The 27698-nt window shown below is 39.6% G+C and overlaps 1 long non-coding RNA gene across 1 annotated transcript; it reads right to left on the bottom strand.

Annotated features, from left to right (window-relative positions):
• Positions 1–1213: 1213 nt before the first annotated feature.
• LOC132022532 (uncharacterized) lies at positions 1214–27698 on the bottom strand. Its single transcript, XR_009405607.1, has 3 exons — positions 27507–27698; positions 8124–8493; positions 1214–4543 (listed from the first exon to the last, which is right to left on the bottom strand). It is a non-coding gene; the product is annotated as an uncharacterized LOC132022532 (long non-coding RNA).

The following is a 27698-nucleotide window of genomic DNA, read 5'->3' as shown; positions in this document are numbered from 1 at the left end:
CCCATGTGCATCAGGGCACTGATGAGAGAGGCAGCAGGAGCGAGGAGCTCTAGGCGAAGGGCCAGCAGAACTCTGCTCTGGCTCAGGCTGACGGCATGACTGGACAAAGTGACAGCTCCCTGGGACCACAGATGCCTCCCCTGTAAAATGAGGGGGTGGAAACAGAAGCCCTCTACTCTTCTTTCCAGCCTGCACATTCTGTAATTCTAAGTAGCTCTGCTCAGCCACTTAGCTCCCAGGTTCCAGTTCCTTAAAACTTTAGATTTGCACGGCTTCAGTTTTTCCCTTTAATCACAATTTTCCCTCTTTTCTCAATTCCTGCTCCATTTTCATCACTTCATTGACTAAGGCACTGCCTATTATGACAGCCAGTACCCCGCAGCTTGGTCATTCTGTGGCACAAATAAAGTCATGAAGCAGTTAAACCCACCTCTTCCTGGCAAAAGCCCCCGCATGCTCAAACAGGAAGTCCAGTCCCTGCAGACACCCTAACAGATTTTGTTTCTGGGACCCCAGCTTCCCCGGAGGCATCTTACAAGTGCTCACAGACCCCGCTGCTGGCAGCATCACAGTGGGCATCTGTTCTGTGGACTTCCTACTGTGAAGGCTCCCTTCCTTTCAGGGACTCAGGAAGCCACCTGAGGAAGCTTTGCAGTTTTCACTGTTGGAAGTGCTGACTGTGAAAATAGTCCTGTCTAGGCAGGGGTGCTGCCTGCCGAAACAGCCTAAGCTGTCAGTCCTCAAGGGGCAAGTGTGGTGTGAGGTTCCATGCAGAGGTGGAGAGAAGAGCTCTCTGCTCCGCTCTGCTGCTTTGGCCTCCCAGGCAATATTTCTTGTGCCCATAGAATCCCTAAGTCTGCCCTAAGGACAACCTCTCCATCTTCTAGCCTCAGTCCCTCCCTGCTGGAGATCAGAACCAATCCAGGGTAAGTGGGGTGGGAGTGGAAGAGAGCATGCACGCATGCAGTATATATACTGGGCGTGCGTGCACGCACACACGCGCACACACACACACACACACACACACACACACAGAGGGAGGCAGGGGCTTTGGGCCACCTGTTCTGCAAGAAGCCATTTCAACCCCCAGTGTGCTTCAGCCAGCATTCCCTGCTTCATGTTGTGGTAAGAGCTCTTTCCCTCCACCCTTTCTAAGGAAAGTAAATCCCTCTTAATTTCCAAACCTCATGATCACTTATCAAGAGTTCCTAAAAAGACTTTTTTTTTTTAATCTAGTAATTTCATCCTGAGGAAATACAAATGCAAAGGTATTCATCACGGTGTTTTTAAAGAGAAAAAAAAGAAAGAAAGAACCCTTAATCCTTAATTCCTGTACGAATAGCCACACAATGGGATGATACAGTGCCCTTTAGAATAATATTTTTAGGCATTTAAAAAATAATATTTAAAGTGGGAAAATGTTTACAAAATAATGTATTGTAAAATGCTTAGGGTATATAACAGTGTGCCACTTTGATAATTTAAAACAAAATCATAGAAAAAAGACTGAAAGAATTATGTCAACATACAAATCAGTTATTTCTAGGTAGTAAATTAAAGGATATTCTTGTTTCTTTTCTCTCTTGAAAATCTCTAAATTATCCAGTCATTTTCTAATCAGCAATTAAAGACCATATATTTAAAATTTTTTTTAATATGACAGTCTCAAAGCTGGTGGCATTTGTTTCTAAAAAGAACAAATTAATGCTGAGAAAAACCAAAAACTTTTCTAGACTGACTCCTGGGTAGAGCAAATCACTTTGTGGGCTCGCTCCTTTCATCCCAATAGGGGCCATTTGTTGATCACATATGAATCCATGCAACCCACCGAGGGTTGCAGTTTGTGCCTTGTTCCATTCACCACGTCTTTGACGTACCATTACAATGACTCACCAACAGATGAAGAGATCTTGATTTAGAGAGAGAATTGTCTTGGTCACCAGGTACAAAACCGGGGCCAGAGGTCCATATTCCCTACTCCATGGCTACACTAAGCTGCTCAATATTTCCCCCACCAAGAGAAAACAATTGGCAGTTAAGACCAAGAGGTACATCAAAGGTAAAACCAAACAACGGAGTAGTAGACAGAGGGAGAAAATAGTGATTAAAGAAAGCCCATCTCAGAAGAAGAAAGAAAGGGGAAACTTTCCTCTCTGCTTGCCTCTGGATCCCTGGTACAGGTGTTCATAAGGTCCCTCGCTGGAGGTGCTGACTCCAGCTGCTGACCCTGATGGGTTGCTTTGTTTCCTTCTACTGCTCAAATGAGAGAATAAGGGAGCTGGACAATTGCTTCCACCCCAAATAAATGGTAGGAACTAAAGTTGGAAGTTCCTCTCCTTGAATCCTGAGTTCAAAACTCCAGGCCTAATCATTGTAAAGGGAGAATAAAAGGAGTCCCATTGCCATTTCCAGCTGGAAAAGGCCCTGCATGCCCAAGGAGCATCATTTCTCCAACACATCCTCCTCCAATCAAGATGTCCCAGAGTTCCCTGCAGCTGGAATAGACAGAAGCAGAATACTTTCTTTTCCAGACGTCTTGGGTTAATTTCTTATTTTTTCTGGCCCACATTTTGAAGTCTTTCCAGACTGATGGACTGAAGTGGAAATTACAATCCTATCGGCTCTGTCCAAAACAGATGCCACATAATCACAATCATATTAATAAAGCTGGCAAGAGTGAGTATGAAGAATTTGAGGGAGGGGAGAGAGAGGAAAAAACCTAACAACTTCCAGAATGTCTCAACTGATTGAACGCTCCTGCCTTGAAACAGGTTTCCCAGGGAAATCTGAAGTTGGTTTTTCCCCATCTAAACTCCACGTAATTCTTTTTCTTTTCTTTAATATTTTTTACAGTTTGGATGAAGGGAGAGGAAAGGGAGATATTTTCTCGAATCGTTTTGGACTTCACAACATTCGAGATCTTATGTGTGGGTTTCCAGCTGTGCATGACATAAGTCATTGAAAACTGGCACATCTTTCCATCAGCAAGCACAGCACGACCACAAGTTTGGCAAGCAGTTCATGTTGCCAGATGCCTTCACTGTTTCTTAAACTATGTATTCAAGGCACTCCGCTTTTTTTTTTTTCTCACTGGAAATACTTTCAAAGAAGAACACAATGTTTTGGGTTTCCTGGCCAAAGTTTAGCTGTACTTTTGCATCTTTGCCAAACTTCCTGTTTTTAGCAAAACAATTTATTATCTTGCTGGTTCTTTAGACCCAAAAGGATTTGCAGGCACAAATAACTACTTGGTTTCCATATCTTTTCAGAGTAGAAATTCACTCACTTTCCCATAATTATCCTGTAGATGCAAGAACAGAAATGTATTTAACCTTTGGGAATGCTACTGAGGTATGGAAGCGGTTTTAATTGATCAAAACCTCTACAGTCTGAACTTTAAAGAGCTGACAATTATTTTTTGTGTGCAAGGAAAATAATTCTTTTCAGGTGGTTTGGCAGGATCACAGATTTGCCACACGTGGTATTCTAGAAGCAAGTTTGGATTGAGTTTGTGTTTGGAGGCCAAGGTTAAACTAAAGAGATTTGATTCATCAGCAGCAATCAAAGAAAGCATTCCACCAGACACTTTTATGAATAGTTCATCTCTGATTACTAAGCCACAGAGTCACCTTTTTTTTACTTCCCAAGAAAACAAAACAAAAACTAAACAGAACCTTCTCCATCCCTATCTGGAAGCCAACTAGCCTATCAACCAGTAAATAGATTAATAAAAATTCTCAACTTGATTATGTAGAAGTGGCAAAGTATAATCTCAGTTTGCTTCTACAAAAATGTCCTAGCTATAAATAGAACATACGTTATCTTTAGCGAAACACACTCCACACACATGCAGAGATACACACAGACATTTAGGTAGGCTTCAGTAAAAGTTAATGACACATGCTGTAGCAGATAACATTGATAACAGTGTGGTTAATTCTTCAGTGATATGCATTTCTGGAGTAGAATGCATTTTCACTTAGATGGACCCAACCACAATTTCTCTACCTCTTTCAAAAATAAATTCACACTACCTGCAAAGACTAAGGAACTGATAATGCCGATTTCCTGTATGTTCGTGCTTCAAAGATCTTAGAATTCTTTGATGGTGACTTAGCAACCACTATAAGAATAATGGCTCCTTAAAACAGAGCAAGTCAAAGAGGAAGACACTTTAGAGGAAATGGTTAATATTAATGAGAGAGAGCAATGCTGTCTGACAATAGACCAGCATCAGCACTTTGGGAGGAATGCTTCTAGCTTAAGTAAGAGAGGGCCAACTTCTGTCTTTCCATTTGTGAACTGTTCCCCAGATTAAAGCAGAGAAAAAAAACAGTGTCCATTAGATGGATTGAGATTATTAGATAGATCGCCAGATCACTAGAGAGATCACTGGATCAACAGACAGGTTGGGGGAGGCGGTGTATGTGTGTTATTCAAGGTGTATCTTTTTTCGTCTTCTTTTTTCCTTCTTTCTCTTTTTCTTTTTATCTTTTTTTCCCTTTTAGGCTGATGCTTTGGTTCTCTTCAGCAAAGACTGGACCTAGAAAAAAAAATCCAAATGACAATTCAGTGGGCCTAAGCACATGCACTGAGGAGAGAGTCAAAAAGGAAGGTTTTCATAATGAATTATCATTCAATTCAAGTCCTCTCAGACTTCTAGTTTAGAATATGGCTACAGACAGTGGCCCTCGATGTCTTGTAAACCCTTTTAAAGGTGAGAATGTGCCTTTATTATTAACCTTCTGGCATGTGGCTTTAAAGAGTTATTTTTAACATTTAAACATAAACAATATCAGTACTAAATATAGGATCAAAGAAATACTGTTTCCATGTGCAGTTGCCAAAGCACAGAAGCATGGCTGCAAAGTACAAGTTTCCTTTGAAGGGGATGCTGCTATCAATATTGCTTACTGGCAGCCTTGTAGTATCAAAATAAAGTGTTCATATAGACATATATTCATTATATCCTGCCTGGTGTGAGAAAGGTTTCACTCCTTCAGCCTTTATAAACAAAACCCAACATCTCAAACCAGAGCCTTTAGGGCCCCTTCACTAGCTTTCTTTTTTTTTCCCCCAAAATGAATACATTTAAAGTAATGTTTGAAGCCTGTGGTATCAGAATTTATTTCTACAAAGTTAACTCTATTTAATATCCTTGGCTGTAAGCTTAATTTGCTAAATCGTGCTGTTTTTGAAATTTATTGCAAAATTATTGTTCTCTGGGGAAATAATTACCATTCCTCTTACTTCTATGGTATTGCTTTCCCCTGCATGTGAATTTAAGTAAAGAGATTTAAAAAGCAACTCTGTTTTGAGTAAGTATCAGTCAAGACAAGTCGACTCTGAGATTATATTTGAATTTAAGAGAACATTTTCTCTTCCCTTGAATAACCAATTTTTCCGAATGAGAACAATAGGATATTAAAATTAGAAGAGTCCTAAGAAATGATTGTGTGTATCTATTTATAGGCTGCCTTGCTGCCAAAAAAAAAAAAAAAAGAAAAGAAAAAAGAAATAAAAGAAATATTCTAGGCAGTTTAGGAACATATATAAAATATAGCTACATAATATAAATTAGAAGTAGGCATAAAGCAAAAAAGAAAACACTAGGGTAAAGACATAAGTGGAACCAGGAATGGATCTAATATAAGCGCACAGACTTGAATAAATGAAGCACAAATTTGACTTGATTTTGAAGTATCGAGTTAAAAACAACCTGTTCAAGAGTATGAGGCTCATGAATAAGGTTTTCAGGACTTTATCATAGGAATTCAAAACATTAGGAGCGCTTGGGTGGTACAGTCAGTTAAGCATCCAACTGCTGCTTTTCAGCTCAAGTCATGATCTCCTGGTCCACGGCTGTGCGATCAAGTCCTGTACCAGCTGACACTCAATGCAGAGTCTGCTTGAGATTCTCTTTCTCCCCCTTCCCCTACCCCTCCTGTTTGTGCGTGCATGCTCTTGCTCTCAAATCATTTTTTTTTTTTTAAGTTTAAAACATTTTATAAATAATCTGTGAACCGTAGTTGCTAGTCTTCTCCATTGATGGTTGTGGAGAGCATACTGCATCTACTTTTTTATGTTTTGGTAATGCATCTTGATTCCCTTTAGGGGAATTGCCTTTTGCCTATTTGTGTGAAGGTGCTCTGTCCTTATCCCTCCCAAGTTCCCAGCACCATATCTTAAACAGACTGTAGTAACCGGAGGGGATGTGGCTGTGGCTGATTCCTTCCCAGTGGTTGTGTGCTACCAAGGAAGTAACTGGTCTATGCTTCTCAGAGTCTGGTTCTCCCATCGGTTCCTTGAGCCATCCAAAAATTATCTAGTAAATTTCTTTTCTGCTGTAATTAAGGTCTATTGCCTGGAACTGCAGAACCCTAAATGAAATAGAGGCAATTCATATGCAAGTGATGCGGCTAGGCCCTGTGGGTAATTTTAGGCAAAGTTATGTGTGGAATCCTGAGAATCTAATGCCCAGTTTATAGCCATTGTGATCCTAGTCAGTGTTAACAGGATCCAAAGGAGAACTAGTCATTGGTGAAGAGCATTTCTGTCGACAGCAATAATCTCTGCCAAAAAATATGTTTTCTTATTTCTTCATTAAAATACTTAGAATATTCTCTTTCTTGTGTAGGCTAACATGGTTGTACTTAGGGAAAAGTTTTGGAGCACTCCACTACCATATACCCACTTTCAGGGTTAGACGTAAACATCGTTATTAGTATTGCAACACCTTCTGTTTGCCCCAGTAAATAATGCCCAATTTCAGCATTGCTAAAACCCAACACAAGAATAATGCTTTATATGCTATAAAGAGTTTTATGCTGATGATGAGAGTTATTTCTCTCTTCAAGAGTTGTGGACTGTGGAGCACCTGGGTGGCTCAGTGGGTTAAAGCCTCTGCTTTCAGCTCAGGTCATGATCTCAGAGTCCTGGGATCGAGCCCCGCATTGAGCTCTCTGCTCAGCAAGGAGCCTGTTTCCCCCTCTCTTATCTGCCTGTCTCTCTGCCTATGTATAATCTCTGCCTGTCAAAATAAATAAGTAAAATATTAAAAAAAAAATAAAAAGGGTTGTGGATTGAGAGCTAGTAGAGCAAGAATGATCAGGCATCCAGAAGAGTCATAAAGGCCCATGAAGACACAGAGGATATTCCTGGTGCTGGCCTGGTATATGTAAATGTTTCACAACTGACTCTCTAAAAGAGAAGAAGAGGGAGAGAGAGAGAAGCCATGGTTTGTAGTGCTTACAGACTTCTATGGTATAAAGACTCCTTCCTTGACCAATTTCAGGCTACCGATATAATGTCACTGCCTACAGAATTGGGAAAGTGGATGCACAAAGCGCTCTTGAAGCTCATGCAAATAGGCTCCAGGGCACCCTTGGGAGGGTCCCTCTTAGATCCTTCTCAGTGAGCCCAAGGGAGGGCCTTGACAGACCAAGAATCCATTACCTTGTGACTTGTGTTCTTATAGAAGGAGCGTTGGAAATCTCCAAAGTGAGGCTGATCTCTAAATCAGTCAACTAACTAATGGGTAACAGGAGTCTCTTTTCGCTCTTATCTTAGAATCTTTCTCTGGAACATCAGACGGAACAGAAACAGTTCATCACAAATAGATTTCCTACATGAAGAATATCTCAAGTTTCCTTTCAAAAGAAAGTTTCCATTTAAAGGCAAAGTGATCTGCTTTGTCTGTAAATTTAAAAAAAAAAATTAAAAAGTGAGTTGAAGAAAACATCTGCTGGCTTACAGGGAAAAGAATTATAGCCCAAAAGGCAAAGCGCACTGAAGTTCAGTATAAGGCAGAGTAATGTGATGGTGTAGAACATGGGTCCTACATCCAGCTGTCTCGATTTGAACACTGGCTCTTCTTTTTTACTAGTCGCATTAGCCCTTGGACAAGTAACTTGAATTTCAAAACCTCGGGTGAAATGAAAATGATACTAGGGTTTCCATGAGAATTTAGATACATCATACATGTAAAGGACTTAGCATGGGGGTGATGTGTGTTAAGTGGTTCCTGTTACTACAGTTTGATTGTCCAGTCTGCCCTCGTCACATGCCTCAGTGTGTTTAGGTTTCCTTTTTAGGACGCAGCAGCAGCTACTTTTGTAGTTTACCTCAGAAGAGGGTATGGCAAATGGACTAGTAGGAGAAAGCCAGTCCTAGTAGGGTGCTTCCGATGGGCAAAAGGACACGATGACAGGCGTTGACGAGGCATTCCTCCACACCTTGTGGGAAACAGCAGAGGCCTGAAACAGGTGCAGTCACAGGGCCCCAGGAGAGGATGGCCAAGAGGATGAAACTTCCATTATCAGGGTTTGGCTGAAAATGACTGGAGCCACATTTCCAGTGGAACTTGTAACTGCTTACTCATCTCAAATAACTTAAAGCATGTCATCACCATTCCCGGCTACAGGAATGAATCTTGCCACAGAGTGGAGATCTGTTTTCTTCCTTAAAGCCTTCAGAGTGTTCTGCTTCAATTCCCTGTATGGGATGTAGATATATTAAATACAAAAAAATGACCATAAAGTGAACATTAAGGTTGAGAAATGAGGTCCAAGGTTGCCAAGAAATTCAAAAGTAAGTGTTCCCCCAGCAGCTCTAATTCAGCCATCTTTGCAATAATGCATCCTTTCCGATCTCTGAATTCTCAGTGGAACGCCCATTTCATATGGACTCGGGATTCTTCAAGTAAGCCAGGGGAGAGATGTTTGGGGTCCCTTCTGCTCCTTCTCACTTCCCCAGGTCGTGGGAAAATCCTGTCTAGGACCCTTCCACCAAGCCCTTGAATGAGGCCAGGCATGGCAAAGCATGCTCAAGAGCCCAGGGGGCCCGGGGGAGGGCAGCTCAGCCCCAGGAAGCTGGAACAGTTCCCTTCCTTGGCCCCTCCCTGAGAGCCAGGAGGCTACTCCTGACTTCACACAGCAAATGTATCCATGCAGATATCCAGGATGCATTAGTGGTTCGACACAAGTGATGTGCTCAGGCACCTCCAGGGTACATTAGTTGAAGTGGCTACAGCAGCTGGTGGCTCCTCTTCAGGCATAATTTATCTATTGCACTTTACTTAATGTGCAAAATTAAATTTATGCTGAATCCATGTGTATTACCTACTGTGCATGAGCAGCATGAAATATACCATAAAGCAAATCAGCACAGAGCCATGCTCTTAATTGCTAATAGCTTTCAACACACTTCATTGTGGTCTAACCAAACTTGGAGTCCATTCTTTTTTTTTTTTTTTAATTTTTAATTTTTTATAAACATATATTTTTATCCCCAGGGGTACAGGTCTGTGAATCACCAGGTTTACACACTTCACAGCACTCACCAAAGCACATACCCTCCCCAATGTCCATAATCCCACCCCCTTCTCCCAAACCCCCCCCCCCCACCAACCCTCAGTTTGTTTTGTGAGATTAAGAGTCACTTATGGTTTGTCTCCCTCCCAATCCCATCTTGTTTCATTTATTCTTCTCCTACCCACTTAAGAAGAATAAATGAAACTTGGAGTCCATTCTATACTGAGAATCCTGTTCATATCAACGTTGAAAAGTGCTTCTCCCCAGGACCTTCTGGAAAACTGAAGGATAAAATGAGAAATGCTTTCAAGTCAATCTTTTTAGAGCCTATGTTCTTTAGATCACAGATTCTGCACTTTTCATGAACACTGTGATCGATACAGTCTCTTCGAAGGGCATTATTTTGCTGGAAAATAAGCAAACCAATGCAAATTTTTTAAAGAGTGGAATATAGAAAATAACCCCCAAATGCAATCAAACCAAGTTCTGCCACTGCCAGGCTGTGGGACCCACTCTGTGTTTCTGGTTCTGTACATTAAAACAAAAAAAAAATTGGCATGTGACTTCTGCCCCTAACAAGAAAAAAAAAAATCTTTGTGATCAAGCATAGTGAACTTTCCAAAAACAAATTTCCCAAAAGAAGCTTTAAAAATGTAACATAAAATACACTTGCGCAGACTCTCAAACATCTAAATTCACACAAAGCAGAAATTAATGCAAGTTTGAAACCTGATTTGAAAAAGAAATTTGGTGGAGGAATCAGAAGGGGAGAGAATAAATACTCAGGTCATGCAGAAACTTAAATGCAATTTTATCTCCTCCAACAATTATTCAACGTGTTTTTCATTTTTCAATGCTTTGTAACAACTACAGAGATCATTTCCCATGGGAAAAAAGATTATTTGTTCTACAATTTACATTTTTCCTAGAAAGTACCCATCTGTGGAAATGTCATGTTGCTCCCTTGAAAATAATTCATAATTTTCCCCACATAAAGGACAGAGGAAAAATAAAAACAGTGACTATATTACATTTTGGATGTCATCTTTACATATTTTTTCATCAGGTAACTATTAGTATAAAAATTTTAAAAATGTATCAGTCTTTGAAAGCACAGTACTTTTATAAAACTAAGAAAATTATGTTAGGAAGTTACAAAGTAATAAAGTAACTTATTCTCCTCTTCCTCATTTTTTTTCATATAAAAATCAGGATATGATTCACCAAGGATTTTAGAATGATGTTTTAAATGTTTTGTTCATTTCTAGTGCTTCTTGATTTTGTTTGGTTTGTGGCAGAAAAACTAAAATATAGATATGAACTGTCTATATTCATACATAAACATAATATCATACATGTGCATTCACGTATGTGCATTCTTTCAGTCACTAACCTGTTGAATTATAATGAACAAATGTGCATTTAGAAATGGATTTTCGCATTACTTCTATTTTTGAATGTATAAGTTATGTTGTTTTACTGAATGGTCTAATAAATATATATCCAGAAGTGAATCTACTAGTTAGCTTCTGGATCTTATTCCTTTTCTGGAAAAGATGTGTAAGGTCAGGGTTGACTTGGTAGTAAATGTTAATTGGGCAACTACTAGGTGTAAGACAGATCTGAAGAAAATAACTTGGCACCTGCCCTGTGGGGGCACACAACTAAGTGACAAATGCGGACGTACTCACAGCTAACTCGGATGCCAAGCAAATAGTAGTAAGCCTTAAGATAGGTTTACGCAGCAGGTAGGCGGTGGTCCAAGGCTCTGGGAGGTATGGAGGCCACAATAGAATGAGAGCTGAGTCTTGGAAAAAGAGTAAAACTTTGGTTGGAAGACAGTTGGGGGAAGGCACAATGAAGAGCACAGTAGGCAAAAAGATGGACTTGAAGAACATCTTAGATCAATGAAGCGAAGGAAGGTCAAAGCTTCAAACTGGGAAGTTCCTTAATGCACACCCATAGCCTCTCGATTGGGTTGCCATTGGCTTAAAAGGGGATTTAAAACAACAACAACACCAACAACAAAACAGAACAAAAAACAACAAGCAAAGCGGTGATGATTGCCTCTTCTAGGCATAAAATTTACTCAGATCTCCAGGGTCACAAGTTTTCTGGACCCAGAAAGAAGAGTATTTCCTTCTTAAGCCATGAAGCAGATAAGCTCTTATGCAGCAGCCTGTCCTTACCTTTGCTGTTTTAGCTAGCTTTGCTGCAAGAGTGGTTAGGAGACAGAAGGATATTGTCAGACTCATTTTAAAATTCCATCTGTGATATTTTACTAGATAACTTTTGGAATTATACTTTTCCTAGATTAATTCAAACAGAAATTCCTTCCCTTCTTCTCTCCCTTTTTACCCCCTTTCTTTCAAACATCAAGGGGCATAATTAAGTATTTGCATGATATGAGTCTTAATAATTAAAGAGGTTTATTATCTTACAGCTTCTATGAAATTATCCCACTTTTCTCTTCTCTGGGACAGAAAGCGCATTTACTGTGTTGCCCCAGGCCTGGTCTTCCCATCTCATTCAACACCAAGGCTGTGTCAAAAGAGAGGTCAGTAGCCTCTTGGAATCTTTTGGAGATAGGTAGAGCCTGGTAATCGTTTCCCACAATGGGGTTATCTGCTATCTGCCAGGGTTGTTTTCCTGAATGATATCTGATCAAACTACACTGTGAAAAGTACCCAAGGGGGTCTTCCCAGCTCTGTAGTCTTTCTCTGCTTTCTATCAATCAACCAAAGACAGGCTAATGCATGATCCAGATATTTTTTAAGTGTCAACACAGACCGTGGTGATTGGGTCTACATTTAGATAAAATCTCATTTATATTCTCTAATCCAGCTCATTATCCCAGATGGTTTTACTGATTTCTTCTGTGTTGTCCCTATGCTCAGGATCCAGCCGTAAGCCCAGCAAATTTGCATTCCTTCCTTCCTCTTTTTTTGGCCCAGGCACTTTGTTCAGGGAAATTCAAGTGATAAGCAAAGGAAACAAACTGCCTTGGAATTTGGTTGATGCTCCAGATCTCTGACCCAATAAAGGGAAATGTCAAACTCTACTCTTCAAAATGCAGTATCTTTGAAAACAAAAAGGAATGTAATTCTTCTGACTCTGTAAGGAAAAAGAAAGCACCACCATACAGGAAAATTGAAAGGCTATGTCCACAAAGAGCATTATTCTCATACTTTCCATTTGGACTTTCTGATACTGTCCTTCTATAAAATTAAGAACTGCATTTACTTTTCTTTTGGAATCATGAGAATTTCACACCCACAAACCTACATTTACATCTAATATTTGAAATTTTCCAGGTCCCACCTAAGCTGACTAAAATCAACCTATCAAATTCATTTTCTCACTGATCTTAGATAAGGAGAAAGGTTGGGCAGGGAGCTAGGGCTCAATCCTTCTAAGTCTGACCTGAAATGGGTGTCTCCAGGCATCAATCATGTTACTGGATGATACAGATCGCCACCAGCCATGAAGCTAACCTCTGGCTTTCCCACACAAGACCTATCCCAACATCGGCAAGCACATTCCTGTCCAAACCCTGCACTGCAAACCACCACAGCTCCTTTCATCAAGTTAATTACAGAATCAAGGGGCTGGAAGAAGAGCCCAAGACATCATCTGTTCCATCCCCTCGGCTTTCTGGCACGGCCAGAGTTAAATCAGACCAGACAGATGGAAATCTAGCTGGTTTTTAAAGACCTCCAGAGGAGGAGATGCCACAAGCCTGTCAGTCACCCACTCTGCTGTTTAACAGCGCCTGTCAGAGAAGCCTGCTTTATCTCCAGTTTGAATCTCACACACTGCATGTCAGCCAACCTCTCCTTGTTCTGTACAGCAGCCCTGCACATACCTGAAGATCATTATTAAGGCATCTCTCCAGCTGCTCTTCTCCAGGATGATCAATCCCCATTGCTTTCACCTCTTCTTATAAACCTGATTTTCTACCTTTCAAATTTCTCTCATTTTCCCCTGAACTTTGGTATACTCAAGTACTAACTAAAGATCTAGGTAGTCTTTTTTGTCTTTAAGGAGGTGCTTCTCAAACTTTTTACTCCTAGGACCCTTTTTATACTCTTAAAGATTGAGGACCCCAAAGAGCTTTTTATTTATGTGGGTTATGTCTGTAGGTATTTTCTATATTAGAAATTAAGGGGCATCTGAGTGGCTCAAATGGTTAAGCGTCTGCTTTCGGCTCAGGTCATGATCCCAGGGTCCTGGCATCAAGTTCACCTTATGGTGGACTCTCTGCTAAGAGGGGAGACTGCTTCTCACTCACCCTGCCCTGCTTGTGTTCTTTCTTGCTATCTTTCTCTCAGATAAATAAATAAAATCTTAAAACAACAACAACAAAAAGAAAGAAAGAAATTGAGACTGAGAAATCTTTAAGATCCCAGAATACACAAGACACAGTCCATTATTCATCAGAGCAAAGGTGTCATCATGTCATGTGGCCTCTGGAAAATTCTATTGTATGTTCATAAGAGAATGAGAGTGAGAAGGCCAATAACATGTCACTATCATTACAAAAATTGCATAGATTCTGCATACCTCCTTAGAGTCTTGGGGCTCTCCATTTTCCCTGGACCACACTCTGAGATCTTCTGCTTTATATGGACAGCATGGTCCCATTATCAGAGTAGACCCAGTCATACAGGCAGCTGGCAAGGCTAGTCGAGTCTAAAAACAGCCACCTCAAATCACGCTATGTTATAAAGCAAATTAAAGCCTTTAGCTGTCAAAGAATCCATGCTACCAACCTTAGAAAAATAACAGAAACTGATTTTGAGAAGAATAAACTGACTTTTGTTGATATTTTAATGGGAAAACTTGGTAGTGTCAGACCAGAAAAGCAGAGGCAGTTTCTGTTGATGGTGCAGTAATAGCAAAAGCAGATTCTCTAACATGTAATCCTCTTAATCACACTCAAAACCATTCTGTTTATTTACTTTTGATCTGGGCACAAATAAGTTGTTTGCTGTGAAACAACAGAGCTCTACAAATCCCTTGCTTACCACTGTTTTTACAACTGAAATGGCCCTGTCTCCTAGATCCTACCTAGGTCTGCCTATCAATTTTAAAGACTGAGGTGATGGTGGGACCCAGGGAAGGGGAAGGGGTGTGTGCAAACTAAGCCAGACACTCAAATGATTTCCGTTGACTTTACTCTTCCTTCCCCAATTTATTGTTTCCTTTTGTACCTGAGAAACGGCTTCTTTTTCTCAACAAACTTGGGTTTTAAAACTGTGAGCCCAAGTCTTGCTTAACATATTTATAAGGCATTACAAGTTTATCAATCAAGCAACAAATATTTATTGCCTACTTTGTATTCAAAATTCTGCTAGATAGAGTAGGTATGTACCACTGTAGCATAAGTCTTCTTTTCCGTCTCTAGGGACTTACATTCTAGTTGGAGACAAAAGAAAATAGAACTCAAATAAAACAACAGCTCATTGTAAGTGACAGAATAGAATTAAGTTCTAAACGGAGAGTACAGACTAAGTATTATAGGAGTTGTCAGAGTACCTCTGTTACGATATGAAACACACCGCACGAATTAAAAAGCAGAAATATCTCAGTTGTGGTACTGGTGAAGTTTGAGGTGGAGCTTGAAATGTTTTTCTTCGGAAAACTTACAGGTCAATCTTACAACCGAGTGTTGTTTGTGAGACCTAGAGCTAGAGTACAAATGCTCCTCACCTCCTACCCTAACCCTAGCCGAAGGCCGGCCCCATCCCAGACAGGGAAGGCCTCACACACATGAACGGGAAACCTTAGCATGTAGTTCACACTCAAAGTCCACAACCATATCCCACGAAAGCCACTCCTGGCACACTTGGACCCTCTCAGTGAGCATCCCAGAAGCCTGGTTAGCCCTGGAGAAGAAGATGAAAGAGGTGTTAAGGAAGAGGCATGTGTTGGCCCTGGAAGCAGATTCAGTCCCTCTAGGAAGGGAATTCCAGGTCTCTGGGCTCCGAGATGTTCCTGAAGGGGGATGGGGTAGAACAGGCTCCAAGCGGGCATTCCACTGACTGCTCAGAATCTTCCCCTTGAAGGGAGGGAAGCACCAGTATTGGGCCAAAGCAGGGTCTCTAACAGGTAGCACACAAGGCAGAGTCTGAACTCCCAGGTGTAAGGGGGTAGCTTTAAAGTAAAGGAATTCCAATATAAAAGATCCTCAAAATAAATCTTCTTCATATTAAGGATCTTTCATTATTTCTTTACTTCTTAAGTCACACCTTTTCTTCTCCATTAAAGGAGATGTGTGCTTTGGTTAGATTTTCAGAGTAAGATTATGATAAATTTTATTTTACTTAGATTACTTTAATATACTTTTTAATATTTACACATGTAAATTTTTAAAACATACTCTCCTAGGAATTTTTAGATGTATCTTAAGAAAAAGATTCAGACCTGGAAAATTGAGATTTTCAAGACAACTAATATTTTGAATGCACTCTAAAGCTGGATGAAAGATTCCTTTTGTAAAGTCAACTCTGAATTCTCACTCTATGTTTTTACTGGAGTTAGCCACCCACCAAAGCAACTATTGTGGTACATTTAATATTTACACATAACTGATGATTTCTTGATAGGAGTCAGACTTCTAATCTACCTACATCTCTCTAAAAATGTCTTTTCCCCTACAATTTTGCTTGTGGCATCCTGGCTCCACTCTCCCTCTTCCTTTTGTTATCTGAATTTAGTGAGATTTTTCTGTTCCTGCTGAAAGACCCAAAAGAAATGTTCCTAGCATACAGACATGGAATATAGAACCAAGAAAAGATATATTAGAAGAAAATGACAAGTTTGTTTGTTTGTTTGTTTGTTTGTTTTAAATGCTGCCTTGTGTCCCATCTCAGCATGGTCAGTATTCACAATAGTTGGAGAGAAATTTAATTTATTACTACAGCTTTTTGTGAAGATACACTAGGGAGAGTGCAGATATAACACAGAAGAAAACTTCTTCAAAGCTTGACTTGAACTTGATATTTCAGATAACTTGAACAGACACTTCACCAAAGAGGATATATGGATAGTAAATAATACATGAGAAGTTATTCAGTGTCACTAGCCAACAGAGAAATTAGGATTAAAGCTACAAGGACATATACCACTACTCACCTATTAAAATGGCTAAAGGATAAATACTGATAATACTAGATGCTGGTGTGGATGCAGAACAACTGCATATTTTATATTTTGCTGGTAGGAATGTAAAGTGGCAAAGTTGTATTGGAAAACAGTTATACAAGCAGTTTCATATACAGTTAAACATATACTTACCATATGACCCAGCAATCATATTTCTGTGTATTTCTCCTAAGGAAATGAAAACTTGTCTTTAGACAAAACCTGTACATGAATATTTATAGCAATTTTATTTATAATAACCTCAAACCAGGAACAACCCAACAGTCCTTCAATGAGTGAATGGATAAGCAAACAGCACTACAACCATACAATAAAAATTTACTCAGCAATATAAAGGAGTAAACTATTGATACATGAACAATTTATACGGATCTCAAGGGCATTACCTGAGTGGAAAACCAGCTTCAAAGGGTTATACACTGTATGATTCCATTTCTATAATTTTCTCAAAATGACAATCATAGTGATGGAGATTACATCAGGTTAGGGTTGGATAGAGGGTGTGATTAGTAAGAAGTAACTTGAGGGAGTCTGTGGTTCTGGAACAGTTCTGTAGCCCTCTGTGGCAGTTGATAAGGTGGTAAATCTATTGGCAAAAGGAATACACCCAACACTGACCTATGCAGAGTGTTCCCCAAAGGTCAGTCATTACTTGATTATTTTGCAATCTAATCATGCATCGGCTTTTCCTGGTGTCTTCATTGCACTTTGATGCTTAGTACAGTTCCAGTATTCCTACTTTACTCAGAGAGGTAACCACCAGTCCAGGTGGTCATTGTAGTAGGCAGATGGAGAATTCCCAGGCTCCTAGATTTTTTTTGCCTGTTGCTTTTCTCACCACACTACTCTCAGTAAGACCCCAGGCATGGGGGTTGGGAAAATAAATGACCCTGCTGAGAAGAATCATCTTTCGGTAGTAAAGATAATGATCCTGAGACTATTAAAATTGGCTCTCTCAACTGGACCCTCATATTGTGACCAGAGATTATCAAACTCTTAGAGGGAATTTCATGGGTTGGACTTTTCATCTTTTCAGCATTAAGTGTATTCTAATTGCATTGGCATTTACAAAACTGACTACTTCGTCAAGGATAAGGAAATAAACTCTTGCCAGACTATAAGTCACATTTATATTTTATCTTGATAGCTTCAATTCCTGTGGTATTTTCCTCCATTCCTGCCTCATCTACCTTAAAGTGCAAATGAAAAGCTATCAACAGATCTGGGTGGCCTCCAATAAAGGGTTCTTTTTCTTTGTCTATTTAAAGTGCCCTTGTTATTTAAAAAAAAAAAAATTACATTCTATTAATAACAGATGCCTGGTATCTTACTTCTGTAATATACTGTAATTAACAATGCAAATGTGAAATAAAAATCTCATTATTTATCAGATAGACATGAGCAGGTGATTATGTACTTAGAGGTATAAAATGCATAATGAAAATGCAAAGTGATAATTGTTCCAAAAGGGCTTCCACTTGTGGGCCATAGATAGAGTTTTTAAAGTTAAATAGAAAGACTGTGTGCTCCTCTCCTTTTCTCTAGTCTAGCCCTGTGCACAATATCATTTCTTCCCAATATATCCAAGCTCAGTTTAAATAATTTAAATGTTATAGCATCTTGTTTAAACTCAAGGCCAACTGAGGAAAAGTGGAGAGGTCCTATACAAATGATACATTTCTGTTTTTCCAAAATACTCATATAACTCAGGAAAATTAGACAGACCAATTTTATTAACCATTTTAAAAAATTCTGTTTGAAAGGAAAGCACTTCTGGATAGAGAACTTGTATGTCAAATTTCAGAGCTAAGTAAACTTTTATGGCTGAGCTGTAAAAATAGTCATTTATAATGCAAACACTGCCAAATTTTTAACTATAATCCTGCCAGTGGGTGACTATAATCATCCAACAATAATCATCGTCATTATAACAAATCACTTGAAAGAGAGGCTGCTGCCCTCTGCAAATAGACAAAACATCCCCTCCAATAGGGTATGTTGCAGCAGAAAACCCGACAGCCAGCCAGAACCCTTCCTTTCCAACACTGGCAGACTTTGGGAATAAATTAGTCAAGGAGACCACCCTGCCCCCATCCAGTGCCCTTTTCGCATCCAAGACGACCTAAAAGTGTAGTTTATCAAAGGTGATTGTGTTACTCCGTAACTGAATTACCTTCCTCTTTGTCGCATAACACCATAAAGCTTTCACGCTGAAATAAGAAGCCCAGTGCACTTTTTAATGTTTGCAAACATTCTGTGTAAAGGAAGAGAATCTCTCAGACCCAGCTTAACTCAAACCAGAACTGAATCTACTCCTGGCACTGCTGGGTTTCAGGTTAGCCTGAATGGGCTCCTGTGCAAGCCAGTCTTAAAGGACCAGCACATCAGACTGGCCCCGGGGAGGCCCTCCTGCCTTGGAGAGCCTCTTAGTGCCTCAGCCAAATGAATAGTTTCATTATGGAGGAGCTGAAGGGGAAACTGACATCTCTAGGGAACAGGCAGCCCAGTGACAAAAGCCATAAAAGATCTTTGGGTGAGCACATTTCTCCCTGTGTCACCACCCTGGATTTACTGATATGTAAAGCACCCCTAATTCAGGCAGATGAGACATCCTTGTTGGGTTCACTGCTGTCATTATCATGAGTTCAAGACTTTCCTAAAGAAATGCCTGTCTACTTTCCAGAGTGTGTGGAACCTTGAACAGGTCTTTTGTAGTATAGCTATGTAGACAGTCCAATGGAAATTTTCATGAATAAGAAATAAGAACGTTATTAACGTGGCCATTGTTTTGCATGTTACTAAAGTAAGCTTAAAAGTTCTTGAAAGTAAGCTTTTTCCTTCCTTAAACGACGCAGGATTTTTGGGGCTAGTCCATGTTCTTTCTTTACAGGATTTAAAGACATGTTTTTAACATTAAAAAAAAACTTCTCAATTATTGGCATGTGTATTCATGGCGTTTTACTTTTTGATATCCTATATTAAACTCAAGAGGAATAGCTGTTTCTGTTGCTGGGAAACAGTTATTTCTCAATCCTCATGTTTTCATATGAAGTAATTTGCACAATCAGAGTTGCTTTCTTCTCACATCTCTATTGCTTTGTTGGATTGGTGAGCCAGAGAGAAGGAACTAAGGAATGGTTGGCACTTGCTCTTTCTGTCTTATGGAGTTCTCTGCTGGCCCAGGGTACCTGCCTTGGACTTCTCAAGCAAACGTTTCCCTTGCTATGACCAGTGAATGGGATTCTAATCCAGAGCTACAGTGTTTGCAAGCTGAGTTGCCCATGGACATGAGCATGCTTTTCAAAGCTGATACTTTAGTTTCCATCTGTCTGACTTCTAGGTCTCTCTTACAGTTAGTGCTAAACTGGAGTGGGAACAAAAGGAAGAATCTTTTCTTAAACTCTTCCAACTGTATCATATATCCAGCCTGTGCAAGTTATGGTCTGGGGGCAATCCCACTTTGTGTCTGTTCTCATGGTAGGAAAGAGGTTTTATGGTACTTGAGGTGTTGCTTCCTACACAACAAATAAATGAAAACCCTCTAGCAATTTAAAAAGCCAGTTATTCTGTAGCCTGGGGAAATGTGGAAGAGAACTAGCACTGTGCTGACTAGGTGCCCTGGCACTCTTGCAGACTTCATAAAAATGCAGATTCCATAGATGACCTGGGTTCTGATCGGGCCCCACATATCTCCCATGGCCCACCAAGTGGGTTCTCACCCCATCTTGCTAACCTAGGCCGCAGGCTCCTCAGTAGCTGTTTTCCTGAGGGCTCTCTTTTCCCCAAATACTGAGATGTAAAGCTTTTTGTTAAAAAAAATTTCTTAAAGATAGGTGGTGTTCCTTCCTTAATCATCTTCAGAAGTAACTAAAAACACATGTAATCTAAGATGTTTCATTATCACCCCTGGTCCTACAAGCTCTGAGCAGGCAAATAGGACCACAAATAATGCTGTTCTTTTGAAAATCCAAGTTTTAGAAGAAACCATATAATAAAAAGAGTTTGCTTTCATTGAAAGTAAGATGTGTTCAAATTTTAACCAACAAAATGTAACCAATGTTAAAGAACAGAGTGTTTCAAAGACTACAAAAACCTTTGAACTTTTCGAATAATGCTTGACATAGAGAAATGATACAGCAGAAAGAAAAAAAAAAAATGAGCCCTGGAAATGTCAACATGGCACCAAGAAATGACATTCTATAGGACATCTGCTTTAATTTCCCCAGGGTAGATAGTTCTTAACAAACTTCTCGGAGGTCCACTTGACCTCAAGTTTTCCTCTCATATATTTTAGAATCTTAGCTTTCCTGATGTCAGCCTCTGGACAGGACTGACTATAGGATTGTGGGGCCCAGTGCAAAATGAATATGGGGTGCTCTTTGTTCAACTATTAAGAATTTCAAGATGGTGCCATCACATTAACCAAGTTTGGGACACTTGTGCCTGCATATATTGCATAGCCATTGAAGCCAGCCCAGAATCTGGAGCCTTCGGTGGAATGGGACAAAATATGGACTGGAGAGAGCATCCTTTTTTTTTTTTTTTTTTTTTTAAGGATACCATAGCATTTTATGTTCACAACCACCCATCACCCTTTCAACATTCTTGGCACTCATTCTTCTAGAACGCAAGAATTTAGGCTCTCACAGGTGGTAAGCTGAAATGCACAGAGATTAAGTAACTTCTCCAGTGTTAGAGCCTTCACTATAGGTGGTAAAGCCCTAAAGTGGGTATCACAATTCCCAGTTGCCACCAAAGCTGGCTGCAACCCTGTCCTTCTATTTACTAAACTGGCACGTACTAACAGCACATAAATAAGCACTCTTAGTGCCAAGTCAGTTCTGCTCCATCTTTGGCACAGTTTTTCATTAGGAACCGTATCATCATATGATAATAATATCTAAGGGAAACCTGGATACAGGAACACCTGGGTGGCTCAGTCGATTAAGCATCTGCCTTTGGCTCAGGTCATGATGCCAGCGTCCTGGGATCAAGTCCCACTTCGGGATCCCTGCTCAGCGAAGAGCCTGCTTCTCCCTCTGCCTGCTCTGCCTTTTCTGCCTGCAGTTCTCTGTGCTTCTGCTCTCTCTCTCTCTGACAAATAAATAAAAATACTAAAAAAAAAAAAAAAAAAAAAGAAAAAAAAGAAAACCTGGTTATGGAGCTGTATACTTCCCTTTACACAATGGGATACATCAATGGCCTTGTTAAATACCCTTTGTTTTGCCCTGTACTTAACATTATCACTGACAGGAAGAAAAGCCTCCCTTCCAGAAACCAGGTATGCTCTGCAAAATCCTAGTCTATGGATTAGCACAGCTACAATTTCACTTTTCTTGAGGTATTTCTGTTTCTCCATCTTGATTTTTCTTCCCATTTCTTTTTTTTTTTTTTCCTTTCCATTTGTATACACACACTCATAGAGACACACTCAAACTGGCTTGTCTCAAACAACTAAGAAGAAAACATGTTTCAGAGTACAGCCAGTGGTTTTTCCCTCTTTACCCCTGGTTGTTAATAAACATCTTTAAGCTACTTCCAAGCCTGAAATTAAGAATGAGAAAGCATCCACTTAGGAGTAAGTCATTCTAACCTTATTCACTTTGACTCTCCCTCTCCATGGCAATGAGACAGTCTTCCTGGTTCAAAAGCAATTACGAAGCCTTCTGTGGATGCAGGTATATGAGGTTTCGTTCCATGAACACACAGGTGTGAACAGAGACTGTGGTGGAGCAAAAGCACCCACCGCCATCTTTCTGCAGCCATTACCACAGGTGTATATTTTAAAGTGCATCACTGATCATCACTCAAGATCAGTGGTAGGTAAATGGGGGTTCCTTATATTAGTCTATTTTTGTGTATGTCTGAAATTTTTTGTAGTAAAAATTAAATTAAAAAAAAAAAAAGAACAAAGCCGACTAAAGCACATCAAAGCTGCTTTAGGTTCTCAGAAATAGTTCATCAGGACAACAGGAGAAAGCAGGGTGGCAGAATAAAGCCTGTACTTCCCTAGGTAGCTCAAAACTTATTTAGGATAGGTCTAAATAAAATGAAAAAAAAAAAAAAAAAGGCAGAAGGGAAAGGAACCTAATCTATCTTTGAGCTCTGCCATTGGCCAAGCCCTAGGTGAGGTACCTGGCCCACAATATGTAGGTAACACAGTCACAGACAGGCCTATGTCCTGCTTAGAGCTGGGCAGTGAGAAGCTGGGAATCTGTCCCACCGTTCACATTCATGAAAGCCTCAAGTTTTGGGGTGCCTGGGTGGCTCCATCTTTGGGCGTCTGCCTTTGGCTCCAATCATGATCCCGGGGTCCTTGGATTGAGCCCCACATTGGGCTTGGTGGGAAGCCTGCTTCTCCCTCTCCCACTCTCCCTGCTAGTGTTCTCTCTCTCTGTCAAATAAATGGATAAAATCATTAAAAAAAAAAAGCCTCAAATTTGACTTTTGATCTTCAAGTTAATTTCAGTATGTGGTCATTGTATTTCTGGGTTTCACAACCACTGATTATTAAATGTAAATATTTGAAGTATACTACAATTTTTCATCCATGCTTTGACCATGCTTGCTTTTTAATATACTAAGAGTTTCCGAAGAAAAACAAAGAAACAAACAAAAAACAACAAAAAAGGAATTGCTCCAGGCTTCACTAACACCTCTGCTACCCTGCTCAGAGAAGACCGAGCTGATTTTCTCAGTAAATAGAGGTCTCTTCTTTTTATATCTACCACCTCCTCCTCTGGCTTGGCGTTTTTGTTTGTTTGTTTTCCTAGGGCTGCCAGACTTCCAAAATAAGTAACGGGAAATATATGAAGTGACCAGTGAAACCATGTTATAGTTAAAAAAAATAAAAGAAAAGATATAAACAAAACCTACTTGGGGAAAACTGAGTAATGTCAGGAAAATAATTTTCAAAATCCAGAGAAGAGAAAATGAATCTTAATAGCTCTAATATTTCCCAAATATGACCAAAAAATAGAGCTTAAGGAGGACAAGGCTGAGGCCTCTGTAACTGCTTTGCATGTGTTCTATGATGTGCCTCCCTACAACCCGGCCCTTCAGACTGCTCTCCTATAGCAATATCCTGGATTGCAGACCTGCCTCCACTCCCTTCCTTGGACCCTAGACTGCCTCCTGTACTTCCCGAGTCTCTTGGAGTCTTCCTGGTTAAATTAATCATTTAAAAATATATATATATAATTTCCAGTGACCCCAGGTTAGTGGAGAAGAGGTTGAGAAAGAATAAAAAGCTCCACATATTATCAAATAAGTGATGAGATTTCATTTTTGGTTTTGTTTAATTGTTTAATTTTTCCCTGAATTTCAAGACCTGTTTGATCGATAGTCAGTCTTGCTAAGGGGAATGGTGAGAAATTCATTGTAGGCGCATTCATCCCCAAACTCTAATCTCACAGCTTTGCAAATCCCTGAAAGGGATACAAATGGTTTAGTATCAACCCCAGTGATCTCATTCCTGGGACTGCATCCTGGAATGTTCTATTCCTCCTCAGATAGAGGAGTCAGCTGGGAAGTGGCTAAGAATGAGAAAGCTGTAAGAAAAGCCTATCAAAATGGTGCCCCTTCTTCATGCAGAGGTATGACCTGTGAAGTCAATGATCACCACTAAAGACATGCCCAGGCCAAGCCCTCAGCTTCTGGAATGTGATACTCTCCTCCCAGCATAGACCGTGAGAATCAGACCCAAACTTTGAATTCTAAGGGACTCCAAGCTTCAGATTTGGGCTTCTTGGGTCTTACATATAATGATAAAATGATATCAAATTTTTGTTAAGATAACTTCAAAGGCCTGTACTATGTTCCTGTACTATTTTTAATGATTAAAAAAAGGACAGCTGTTCAAACTCTCACTCTTTGCAGATGATATGATACTTTATGTGGAAAACTCAAAAGACTACACCTCAAAACTGCTAAAACTCATACAGGAATTCAGTAAAGTTCAGGATATAAAATCAATGCACAGAAATCAGTTGCATTTCTGTACACCAACAAAAGGACAGAAGAAAGAGAAATTAAGGAGTCGATCCCATTTACAACTGCACCCAGAACCATAAGATACCTAGGAATAAATCTAACCAAAGAGGCAAAGAATCTGTACTCAGAAAACTATAGATAACTCTTGAAAGAAATTGAAGAAGACACAAAGAAATGGAAAAACTGTCCATGCTCATAGATTGGAAGAACAGATATTATGAAAATGTCTATGCTACCTAGAACAATCTACACATTTAATGGAATCCCTATCAAAAATACCATCAATTTTTTTTCAAAGAAATGGAACAAATAATCCAAAATTTGTACAGAACCAGAAAAGACCTGAATAGCCAGAAGAATGTTGAAAAAGAAAACCAAAGCTGGTGGCATCACAAGTCTAGACGTCAAGCTTTATTACTAAGTTGTCATCAAGACAGTATGGTTCTGGCACAAAAACAGATACATAGATCAATGGAACAGAATAGAGAGCCCAAAAATAGACACTCAACTCTATGGTCAACTAATCTTTGACAAAGCAGAAAAGAATATCCAATGAAAAAAAAGACAGTCTCTTCAACAAATGGTATTGGGAAAATTGGACAACTACATGCAAAAGAATGAAACTGGACCATTTTCTTACACCAAACACAAAAGTAGACTCAAAATGGATGAAAGCCTTCAATGTGCGTCAGGAATCCATCAAAACCCTTGAGGAGAACACAGGCAGCTACCTCTTCGACCTCAACCCCAGCAACTTCTTCCTAGAAACATTGCCCAAGGCAAGGGAAGCAAGGGCAAAAATGAAACTACTGGGACTTCACCAAGATCAAAAGCTTTTGTACAGCAAAGGAAACAGTTGACAAAACCAAAAGACAACTGACAGAGTGGGAGAAGATATTTGCAAATGACGTATCAGATAAAGGGTCAGTGTCCAAAATCTATAAAGAACTTGTCAAACTCAACACCCAAAGAACAAATAATCCAATCAAAAAATGGGCAGAAGACATGAACAGGCATTTCTGCAAAAAAAACATCCAAATGGTCAACAGACACATGAAAAAGTGTTCCACATCACTCAGCATCAGGGAAATACAAATCAAAACCTCAGTGAGAGAACACCTCTCACACAAGTCAGAATGGCTAAAATTAACAAGTCAGGAAATGACAGATATTGGCAAGAATGTGGAGAAAGGGGAACCCTCCTACCCTGTTGGTGGGAATGCAAGCTGGTGCAGCCAGTCTGCAAAACAGTATGGAGATTCCTCAAAATTTTCAAAAAATTGAAAATAGAGGTACACTATGACCCAGCAATTGCACTACTGGGTATTTACCCCAAAGATACAAATGTGGTGATATGAAGAGGCATATGAACTCCAATGTTTATAGCAGCTGTGTCCACGATAGCCAAACTAAGGAAAGAGTCTAGATGTCCATCAAGAGATGATTGGATAAAAAAGATGATTTATCTATCTACCTATCTGTGTGTGTGTGTGTGTGTGTGTGTGTGTAGCTGTTCAAACTATGTATACACACACACAGTGGAATATTATGTAACCATCAAAAATTGAAATCTTGCCATTTGCAACTATGTGGATGGAACTAGAAGGTATTATGTATGCTAAGCAAAATAAGTCAATCAGAGAGGGACAATTTTCATATGATCTCACTGATATGAAGAATTTGAGAAATAAGACAGGAACATAGAGGAAGGTTGAGAAAAATGGAACAAGACAAAATCAGAGAGGGAGACAGACTATAAAAGACTCTTAACCTCAGGAAACAAACTGGTGGTTGCTGGAAAGTGAAGGAAGGTTGAGGGATGGGGTGGTTGGGTGATGGACATTGGGGAGGGTATGTGCTATGGTGAATGCTGTGAATTGTGATGAAACACAGACCTGTACCCCTAAAACAAATAATACATTATATGTTAATAAAAATAAAAACCAGTAACCAGCTCTATTAAATATAAAATTAATTAAAACTAAAAAAAAAAAAAGGACAATTGAAATTCAATTTTCAATTTATTTGGAATAACATAAAATACACATACACCATGTATCATCTAGCAAGATATATTTTATATATATGATTCAGCCTAAAGCCTCCTGAAATTCTGACCAGAAGTGAAATCAAAGAAAAATTCGAACACTTGACACTATATTAAAAAATAATAGTAATGAAAATCACCCTCCTGCACTGCTGAGTTTTGGTCCTCATTATAGATTAGTAGTTTAGTGAGTTGATGTGGAAATGTTCCTTATTATCACAGTTTTATTGCTTACCTCAGTACATCTGTTGCAAAATTCATATAGAAATGGCCAGACATTTCAATAAACCAGTATGTCTTGGAATTTTCATATAGTTCCCAATGCACTAAAATCTGGATGGAAAGCTGGTACTTTGAAATTTACAATCGCACAGACTGAGCAACATCTGGATAGCTTTGCTCTATTGCTTTCCCTGTTCCTTTAGATTTAGACTCAAGTTATGATTTGCACGAAAGGCCAAAAAACCTTGTGTGTGGCAGGTGTGAGTTCAAGCTGACAAAAACTTAATACCGTGTTCCATTCACTTTGATATAACTTTTTACAAAACACATACAACACTGCTTCCGCCTTGTACGTAAAAACTTAACCAACAGGGAAGAGGACAGAGCCGGGGAAGGAATTTTCTTTTTGGAATGGAGAGAAAGACTGGGGAAAATACACATCTGTTATCCCAACTAAGGACCTTGAATTAATTATCTCTTATCAAATCCCTATAGTCTCTGTAAGACTCTGTGTGTGTGTATGTGTGTGTGTTCACAGTAGACTCAATTTCTAACACAGGGGAAGAAGCAACAACTGCAATTCCCAACGGAAGGACCCCTCCACAATTTAATTAGCCTCCACACGGAATCTTCAGGATTTCTGTCTTAGCTGTCCATATTAATGAGAGACAAAGGGAGAAGGGAAGAGAGAAAGGACACACAGAGAAAAGGAAAAGTGTACTTGAAGCGATGTGCGTGGGCAAGTGTAATTGTAACTAAACACTTACCTATGGCAACCTGGCGGTTCCTACGACTCTTCGTAACACACTCTGGAAAGGCTGCAGAAGCCTCTTCCCTGGTGAAGGGTGAGTAGAAGTCGTATTGGAATAGCCCTGCATTGGCGCTTCGCTTTAGGTTTGGGGTAGGTAAAGTGCTATTTTGCAAAAACAGGTTAGATCAATCTGAATTTTCGACCTGAC

This window comes from Mustela nigripes, chromosome 7, assembly GCF_022355385.1.
Source record: "Mustela nigripes isolate SB6536 chromosome 7, MUSNIG.SB6536, whole genome shotgun sequence".
Classification (NCBI taxonomy): Eukaryota; Metazoa; Chordata; class Mammalia; order Carnivora; family Mustelidae; genus Mustela; species Mustela nigripes.
The sequence above is the reverse complement of the archived record's forward strand: the minus strand, read 5'-3'. Positions and strand labels throughout refer to the sequence as shown.